At 36.7% G+C, this 9,374-nt stretch overlaps 1 pseudogene; it reads left to right on the top strand.

The window, feature by feature from the left end:
* The first annotated feature begins 4,643 nt into the window (after nt 1-4,643).
* Nucleotides 4,644-5,177, top strand: LOC140599233 (ATP synthase subunit d, mitochondrial pseudogene; annotated as a pseudogene).
* Nucleotides 5,178-9,374: the final 4,197 nt, after the last annotated feature.

Below are 9,374 nucleotides of genomic sequence, written 5' to 3'. Positions count from 1 at the left end.
ATTTGTAATTAAGAGAGCTTAGCTAAGGTTCAGATATTAAATTACATAGGTAGAGAATTAATCTCAGCTGTTCTGTTGCAACACTGTGCAAAAATTCTCTCAGAGGTGCCTGGGCCATACTTCTGATTCTTGGCCAGACCTCAATAGAAGGTACTCTTATAAACTGAATGTTTGTGTCCCCTCTCAAATTCATGTGTTGAAATCAATCCCATTGTGATGGTATTTGGAGGTGGAAACTTTTGGAAGTGATTAGGTGATAAGGGTAGGACCTCCCATAAATGGGAGCAGTAGCCTTCTAAAAGAGAAACAAGAGAGATCCCTCCCCAATTTATGCCATGTGAGGTTGTAGTGAAAAGACAGCCATCTATAAACTTGGAACCAGAAAGTGGATTCTCACCAGATGCCAAACCTGTTGGCATATAGATTGTGGACTTTTTAGCCTCCAGAACTGTGAGAAAGAAATATTTGTTGCTTACAAGCCACCCAGTTTATGGAATGCTACTGTAGCAACCCAAACAGACTGTGATAGACTAACTGGTAATTAAAAGTTTTGAGCTAGTATCTGAGACAGGCCAGGGATAACCTGTTCATAAAGTGTCCAGCCTGATGGTTTGTAGCTGGATTCTATTCTTTTTGTATTTGCTTTTCAATAGACAGACTGTCAAGCAGTCTGTTTTGGATATGTGACCACAGGGATATGAAAGCTCCTTGGATACATCTGTGACTCTCACCTAATGCTGACAATATCCTTGTGATGTTGGTAGAACTGTCTTAATTTTATCTTCATTCAGCCACCAGCCTACAGTAGCAGGATTTGAACCCAGGTCTTCTTTTCTAAGATCACCCACCTTTATACATTCCTACCCTTTCCTGCTGAATTAACTTGCCTCAATTGTCTTTTTCAATTTAGCTGAGGACTAAGGGTAAAATAAAAATATATTCCAGAAGCAACTCAGTATGCAACAGTTAGTCTTTGTTGAGATCAATCTCAATCATAATAATGATTGCTCTCTAGAAGGTCTGCTAATGAAAGTTTCCTTTTCCCTTGCTTGCTTATTGACTCTATAGAACACAACTCTGCCATCCAAACATCCCTATTTAATAAACAGAACTATGCATCAAGAAAGAAATATTAATCTTCTTATAACCCTTGCCTCAAAGTTGGTAGGGAGACAGGAAAATTACACTACAGAAAGAAGCTAAAAATATAACACAGGATAATATTTCATTGTATCCTTAATATCATTTTCCCTAGCAAAGCTAAGTAGACTCATGGAAGGTTATCTATAGCATTAGTGTCAAGAGACCAATAGTATATTCATATATTATGTTTTCCTTGTTAGTTCAGATAAACTAAATTTAGCAGTTACTTATTGGATCCTCACTGAGTGGTTAGCATATTCTGGGAAGGGCCTTTATTAAGCAAATTTTAACATGAGAAAAACTTTTAAATATATTCTCCTTTGCTTCTACTTCTGCATCCTCTCTCTACTTTTCCAATTTTAAGGTGCCTAATTCTGGCTATATCCCCTCCACCCCAATGTGAAAATATGATCCCAAGAAAGAATTTGACAGGTTCATACATATAGCCATATAAACCCATGGCCATTTTTGCTAGATAGTCTGCTTGCTCCTTCAGATTCTCTCTTTATTCCTTTTTTACCATTCACTCTGCCCCAGACAATCACATGGGTGAATTATACCAAAGAACTCTTTACTCCTCTGAATCTTGGTTTGGTTTGGCTAATGGAGGCTCCTGGCAAAAGACTAGAGGAAGGGAAGAGAATGAAGCAGAGTTATTTAATCCCATGATAGTTCCCTGCAGGGCACCTCAGGCTTGCTGTCTCCTTTCAAAGAAAGTCACGTCTCCTTTCAGGGTGGTCCTTTTCCCACTATTTTTACCTTCTAGGGTCTGATAACTGCTCTCTCTCCTAAATCCTTTGGACTTTGGAATAGTAATCATCTTGGGATACTGTGTTATCTTGTGTGTGTGTGTGTGTGTGTGTGTGTGTACTCTGCCCACCCTTACAAATTAATGCCTTTACTAAAGTCTAATGAAGTTATTCTAATTCTATTGTGCCATATTTTCTTTCCTATATTTTCATTTTTCCATGTGATAGAACCAATGGTGTCATGTAGACTTTAAAGGGGCAATATATGAAGTCCCAGGAAACCAAACTTTATTTATGGAATTTTAGTATTGGCTAAAGAGAAAGAGCTCTAAGTTATATCAATGATCTGATGCCATAGAAGTTTATTAATATACAATAATAAACAATCATTTAATTCATCAGTTTGTGGGTTTCTGCTGATGTTAGTAGACTGATAATCTTAACTAGACTGGTTCATGTATCTGCAGTTAGCTGCAGGTCTTCTATGTGGTTCTGCTGATCTTGGTTGGGCTTACTCATGTTGTCTGAAGGCTGCTGGCAGACGGCCAATTTAAGCAGGCTTAGTCTGGGACAACTAGGCTATTTGGCTCTGATCCAAATGTCTTTTACCTTTCAGCTGATTAACCAGATATCTTCTTATAGCAATAGTGAGGATAAAGGGGGGAGAAAGCCAATTAAGCAAGTGCTTTTCAAGTCTCTCTTAACATCAGTATGCTAGCATTTCATTGACTAAGGCAAATATCATGGTAAGCTCTACAGTCAGAACAGAAACACACTATAAGGTTACATAGCAAAGAATGAGCACCCAGGAAGGGATGAGGTTTTAGGGCCATTGATGCAACCAATCAATTCCAAAGGTTTTTATAGCTTTCTGGTTCTTTACTCCACAAAGGAAGTGACATTTATAATAAGCCTTGAACAATAAGTAGACTGTCATGCAGTGGAGGAGTGAGATAGCCTTAGAAACATGAAAACACTCGATGGTGTTAGGAAATGAAGAATAAACAAGAATACTTTTTTTGCTTGTTTTACTTTATATTAATGAGTCATAAATTATGTTCTCTGATCTGGCTTTTTTCACCAAACATTAGGGAAGATTAAATATTATGAATATGTCAATTTTCCCTACTTTGACTTAAAATTAATGCAATACTAATCAAAATAATAGGATTCCTTTTTTATAAATTAATCAACTAATTATAATGTTTGTAGGAACGTCAGCTAAGAGAGAAAAACAATCTCGAAGTAGAACACAGTTGAAAGAATTATACTACCAGATATTTTCCAACCAAGAACATGGTATTTCCTAGAATTTATTTAAATCTTCTTTTAATAGGATTTTTGTTTTAGGAGTTTTTTTGTTCATTTTAATTTTAATGTATATCCCTTAAATAAAGATGCTAGAATCCTTACTTCTATTTCCTCAATGTGGTATACAACCAATAGATTTGTAAGAAGATGAAAATAGTTTTGTGGGTTTTTTTCTCTTTCTCATGTTCTTATTCAAGTAGATAAAAGGACTCCATTTTGAAGGGAAGAGAGTTTGCAGAGATCATTAAACCATGGAGGGGCCACCTTGTGTTCAATGTCCTTCCAGGAAGTGAATTTGCCTATAAGATTGAAATCCAAGATTTGGGAAGATTTGCAATGCTGTCTGGAAGTTTTTGAATACAGCAGCTCCACTGATGAATCCAAACCATAGTGGTATGAGTATCTACCTGGTAGATCTCTTTCTCAATTCCCCATAGTCCCCAGGTGACTTTGAGAATATTTTATGTTTTCTGAAGCTATGAGTAAAACCTAAATATTAGATAAGAGGGAAAACTTTTATGTCAACCAGAAAATCACAGTGCAGAGTCAGGGCCTGTGTCATCTACATGGAGTAGATGAGGATATACCTACATTTATTGGAATTTAGATGCCAAAAAGCTGCATAGGAGCCAATGGAGAAGTTCCAGATGGACCAGTTGCCACCTGCCAAACAAGCACTGGGTATCACCTAAGCTGGGAAACAGGATGAGGACTTTAACTACAGATGCCAGCATGACCACAGAGGCCAAAAAGTATGTTGCTTACTGTGCCATAGTGTAAAGGGAATTGTTGAATCACCCAGAGTTTTAGAACCAAGACCAAGAGGGGAGGGAAACAGAATACTTTGAAGGGACTGAGGAGGCAGAAAATCCTAAATTCTATTCAGTTTCAGCTGAAAATGACTAAGTAATTACTGGACTGGAATAGAGAAAAACACAGAGGTGAATGAATGTACTTTGAAACTTCAGGGTTTAGAACAGAATGCAAGTGGTCACTCAGGAACTAAGTTCAATTCAATTACAGGACAAAAAGAAAACTTTAAGTTTTCTATACTTGTGTTTTGTGGGCTGTAGAGACAGTCAATAGTGTGCTCATTTGAGGTAGAGAAGTCAACAAGCTCAGCTTTTAAACAGCTTTGCCTTGGGATGCCTAGGTTGCTCAGAGGTTGAGCATCTGCGTTTTGACTTAGGGCATGATCCCAGGGCTCCAGGATCGAGTCCCACATCAGGTTTCCTGCATAGAGCTTGCTTCTCCCTCTGCCTGTGTCTCTGCCTCTCTCTGTGTGTATCTCATGAATAAATAAATAAAGTCTTAAAAAAATAAACAGCTTTGCCTCACAGAAAGGAGTTTGGATTTTGATGTGATCTATAGAATAAATATTTTCAAGCAGAGGAGTAACAGGGTCAGCTCTATTTTATAAATATTCTCCAGTAGGCTGTGGACTGTGGGCTGCCGGGGTCAGTGAAGGATCTCAAGATGGCTGGGCGAAAACTTGCTCTAAAAACCATTGACTGGGTAGCTTTTGGGGAGATCATACCCCGAAACCAGAAGGCCATTGCCAACTCCCTGAAATCCTGGAAGGAGATGCTTATCGCCAGGTTGGCTACTCTTCCTGAGAAACCACCTGCTATCGACTGGACTTACTACAAGGCCAATGTGGCAAAGGCTGGCTTGGTAGATGACTTTGAGAAGAAGTTTAATGCCCTGAAGTTTCCTGTGCCAGAGGATAAATACACTGTCCAGGCGGATGCTGAGGAAAAAGAAGATGTGAAAAGCAGTGCTGAGTTTTTGTCCCTCTCAAAGGCCAGGATTGAAGAATATGAAAAAGAGCTGGAGAAGATGAAGAACATAATTCCATTTGATCAGATGACCATTGAGGACCTGAATGAAGTCTTCCCAGAAACCAAATTAGACAAGAAGAAGTATCCCTATTGGCCTCACAAGCCAATTGAAAATTTATAAACTTGAATTGAGGAGAAAGGCCTGGCCCTCATATTATAAACATTGGACATTAAAAATAATGATACAGTAAAAAAAAATATTCTCCAGTAGGAATATGAGGTATGAATTGAAGAAGAATGACTTTTTTTTTTGTTTTTTGTTTTTTTTTAAGAATGACGTTTATAGCACATCATACAGAAGCTTTATAGAAATCCAAGCAAGTGATGATGATGGTTTAAGTCAGAGCCTTGACAATGAGGATGGAACAGTAGGGTAGAAGTTATTTATCAGTTTAAACTCTTGTGTGGCATGGTCAGAAGATGAGAAACAAGAAAAGGGTCAGGTGTAGCAACAGAAACATTGGATTCAGTTTGTACATGGATTTGAGGTGACTTTGCAATAAATACTGAAGTGAAGATTTGGTTTTTTTTTTTAAGATTTTAAAGAGAGAGAGGGGCAGAGACACAGGCAGAGGGAGAAGCAGACTCCATGTGGGGAGCCCGATGTGGGACTCGATCCCAGGACTCCAGGATCATGCCCTGGGCCGTAGGCAGGCGCTAAACTGCCAAACCACTCAGAGATCCCTGAAGTAAAGATTTGTAGTGATTAGTTAATTATGTAAGTCAGGATCTTAGGGTAGTTGGAAGGCTAGGGAAGAAGATATGATTAATTTTCATGTGCCAAGAACTTCCTTAAGGACAGTTTTGGAAGAAAGAACATAGAAAGTCTCTAGTCATTTCTGTTCTCCTGCATTGTGTGAGGAGGTAGTAACTTGTAGGGCCCTCTGATATTTCTTGCCACCAATTTACAATCCAGATGCCTAAAGTCTCACTGCTAAAAATATACTCCTTTGTTTCAAAATTGTCTTTCATATGATCCATTTTTTAAATGCAAATAATTGTATAAATGATACACCTTTGAAATCCCTCATGTCTTAATAAAAATTGGTTTGGAAGAAGGAAAATACTATAAAAGAAAGTGAGACATGAGTGGATGGCTACAATTATACCTCTTTTTCATATTTTGGTAAAGTTTGCTCTGTGAATAAATCTTGGCACTACACCTCAGAGTCAAAGGTCCTTTCATGGAAATCTACAATGTCTGGGATTTCAGTCACTATTTCAAACTTGCGTATTTTTATCTTATGATGTGGGTTTTTTTCAGTATAAACTCAGCTACATCTCTGGCTCATTTTTTTCTGAAATACCCCTTGAAGGCACATCCTTAGTATGTTATATATACACTACAACCTTGATATATAGCCACATCTTTGGAGGCTCATTGTTGGTCACTTACAGAAAGCTACAGAGCATTTGAATATGAAATCAAGTGCAGTAATGACCTTGCTCAATTGACCTGAAAGGAGTCGAGCTTTGGAGAGACAAAATAGCTATAAACTCTAGATTATTCCAGAATTTTGTTACTGAAGCACAAAAAAATTATTCAGTTTCCTTAGAGACTCAACAAACTCTTCTTAAAAATCCCAGCTTATCTCATTTATCATAGCTATGAGAACTTGAGTGTCTCTGTGCCACAGTTTCTAAATATATGAAATGAGGATAATAGAGTTAATTTTATAAGGTTGTTTCAAGGATTCAATAGCATAACATCAGATTAGCTATGTGCTTAACATTTTATATGCAAGAGCTCTGTGAATGGTGAGTGTATAATACTTATAGTGAATACTCCAAAATAATGAATCTCTGAACTTCATTCTTGTGCCAAGTTCTCTGACACACACTTCCTTCCAAATGTCTCTGGATAAAAGGATGGGACTCAAAAGAAGGCACACGTGAAAAAGAAGAGATAGTTACATGAATCTGAAATGTTTGGAAGCAAGGAGGATTGAGACATGTACTAACTGGATAATTATGCATTTTCGTATCATTCCTTCTTACTGTTCAGCCAGTTGCACATCTGACAGAGCCCCACTAGAAGTGGAAAAAGATGAATCATTGCACACTGTGTCAGAGGGGGGATAAATCCAGACAGTGGCTGAAATTTCATATTGAAAATGACTTACTCAGGTCTCACAGTGGGCTTTGTGATTTTCTTGGGCAGCATCCTTAGTAGACCATGTCATATGTGAAGCATATCATCTCATTCCCATCAGTGAAATAACATTCCCTGGTGGTGTTTTGGGAAGGATGTGTAGATGTTAACCAAAACCACGAAGAAAGGATGTTGTCACTTCCCCGTGGCATGTAAGAAAAACATGGATGTTTTGATGTGTCATTACATGCAAACTCAGCATAGCTAAGGAAAAGATCAGATTTCAAAGTGCTACTGCATTGAGTAAGTGAGGTATGACTACAAAGAAAGTAATAAATTATGTTTTCAAGTGAAGCAGGTCACATCTGCTGGGTGTATGTATGTGTGTGTTTCTGTGCATCCTTTTCAAGCACTTTTGCCTACCACTCAATTTAATATTGAAGTAGTTTGATGGTTTACAAAAACAACTTCCACATGTTAATACTATGTTTTTAAATATCTTATTGCTTGATTCCAAGTTGTTCATAAATGAGCATCTAGAAAACAGGATATCTGATCATAATAAATACATACATTTACATGCTTCATAAAATAATGTCTGCAATGGGCATTAGAAGCTAAAGCTTTGTACTCTAGTTTCTGGAACCTTGCAGTATCAACATCTCTTTTGAGGAATGACTTACTGAAGCTGTCTCTTTTATGAACATTTCATATTCATAAAGGGATGACTTTCTTCTGGCAGGCCTTTTCCCCACTCAGCTGAACTGGAAGTCATTTTTCTGAAGAGAGTCCCACTATTGGAACAAACTGAACAAGAACTCACATCACCATAAAAAGCTTTTGGAAGAGACCTGGGATTGGCTCTGGAGTGGACATAATTCAAATGCAAATGCATTTCATCAGTGGTTTGCTTTGGATGCCAAATTTTGGGTCAAAAGAACTAACTACTGATCATTTGCTCTTTTCTACCAATCAACAGGATGCCAACAACAGAACTAATACTCTTTTTTCAAACCAATATTATAGGGAGACTTGCAGAGAACCTTGTAATGCCTAATCTACCTTTATAGAAAGACATTACCAATGATACCCCTATTGGTATTGCTCAGTGATTCAAACTTACACAATTAAGGATAAAAAATTCACAATATTCACATATTATAAAAATTAAAATATACAATAAAAAGGATAAAGTAACTTGTATCTAAAAATAATACTATTAAATTTATTAATGTATTTCCTCCTAGGTTTTTTGTTATTGTATTTTATTTTTGGGTTTAGCAACCAGCTTTTTGTTTTTTTTTTAATATACATTGTTGGGTTTAGCAACCAGCTTTTTGTTTTTTTTATACTCAATATCAGAGAAATCTCTTCTTAACAATATCTTTTACTGTTTGCATAATATTCCATAATGTAACTATGCTCAAATTTACTTACCTGTTTCTTCAGGGAAATTTAGACATTTAGGTACATAAAAAATAGAACTTTTTCCGATTATTTCCTTATGATAGATTCCCGAGAAGTGTGATTAATAGCTCAAAGTTATGAACATTTGTTAAGGCTTTTGATAAAGATTGTCAAGTGGCTTCACTCCCCAAAGTAGTGTGTACAAGTGTCTGTTTCTACAAAACCTCACCATACCTCTTAGTTCTTTCTAATTTCCCCAAACCAATAGTTTTCAAGTGGATATGATTACTGCCCCTTCCCACAGGAGATGTTTGACAAATTTGGAGACACTTTGTTTTACACAACAAGGAAAGTGCTACTGGGGCTAAATATCCTACAGTTGTGCTCTCCACAACAAAGAATTATCTGGCCTAAAATGTCATGACTCCTTTCTTCATACCTCCAGTTTAAAATTAATTGTCTTGATTATTTCAGTATTACTTCAGGAAAAGCCTGGTTGAAAATAAATGCCAAGAAAGATTTTCCAAGAGAAGGGAGCTGTATGAAAACAAAAACAAAAACAAAACAAAACAAAACAAAAAGCCTGTTTGTCAGAAAGCATAAGATATATAATAAACAACTAAACATATCTCCAGACATTGTCAAATGTGCTTAAAGAATAAAATAGCTACCAGCTAAGAACTATTGGTTTATATTGATCAAAATGCCTTGATCTTAGTTGGCATTTACTGAATAATTATTGCTAAATGTATGAATTATTTCAATTATGATTTTTTAAAAAGATTATGTATTTATTTATTCATGAGAGACACAGAGAGAGAGGCAGAGACA

This window comes from Vulpes vulpes, chromosome 6 (genome assembly GCF_048418805.1).
Source record: "Vulpes vulpes isolate BD-2025 chromosome 6, VulVul3, whole genome shotgun sequence".
In the NCBI taxonomy this organism is placed as follows: domain Eukaryota; kingdom Metazoa; phylum Chordata; class Mammalia; order Carnivora; family Canidae; genus Vulpes; species Vulpes vulpes.
Note: the sequence above shows the minus strand (reverse complement) of the source record. Positions and strands in the feature narration are given on the sequence as shown.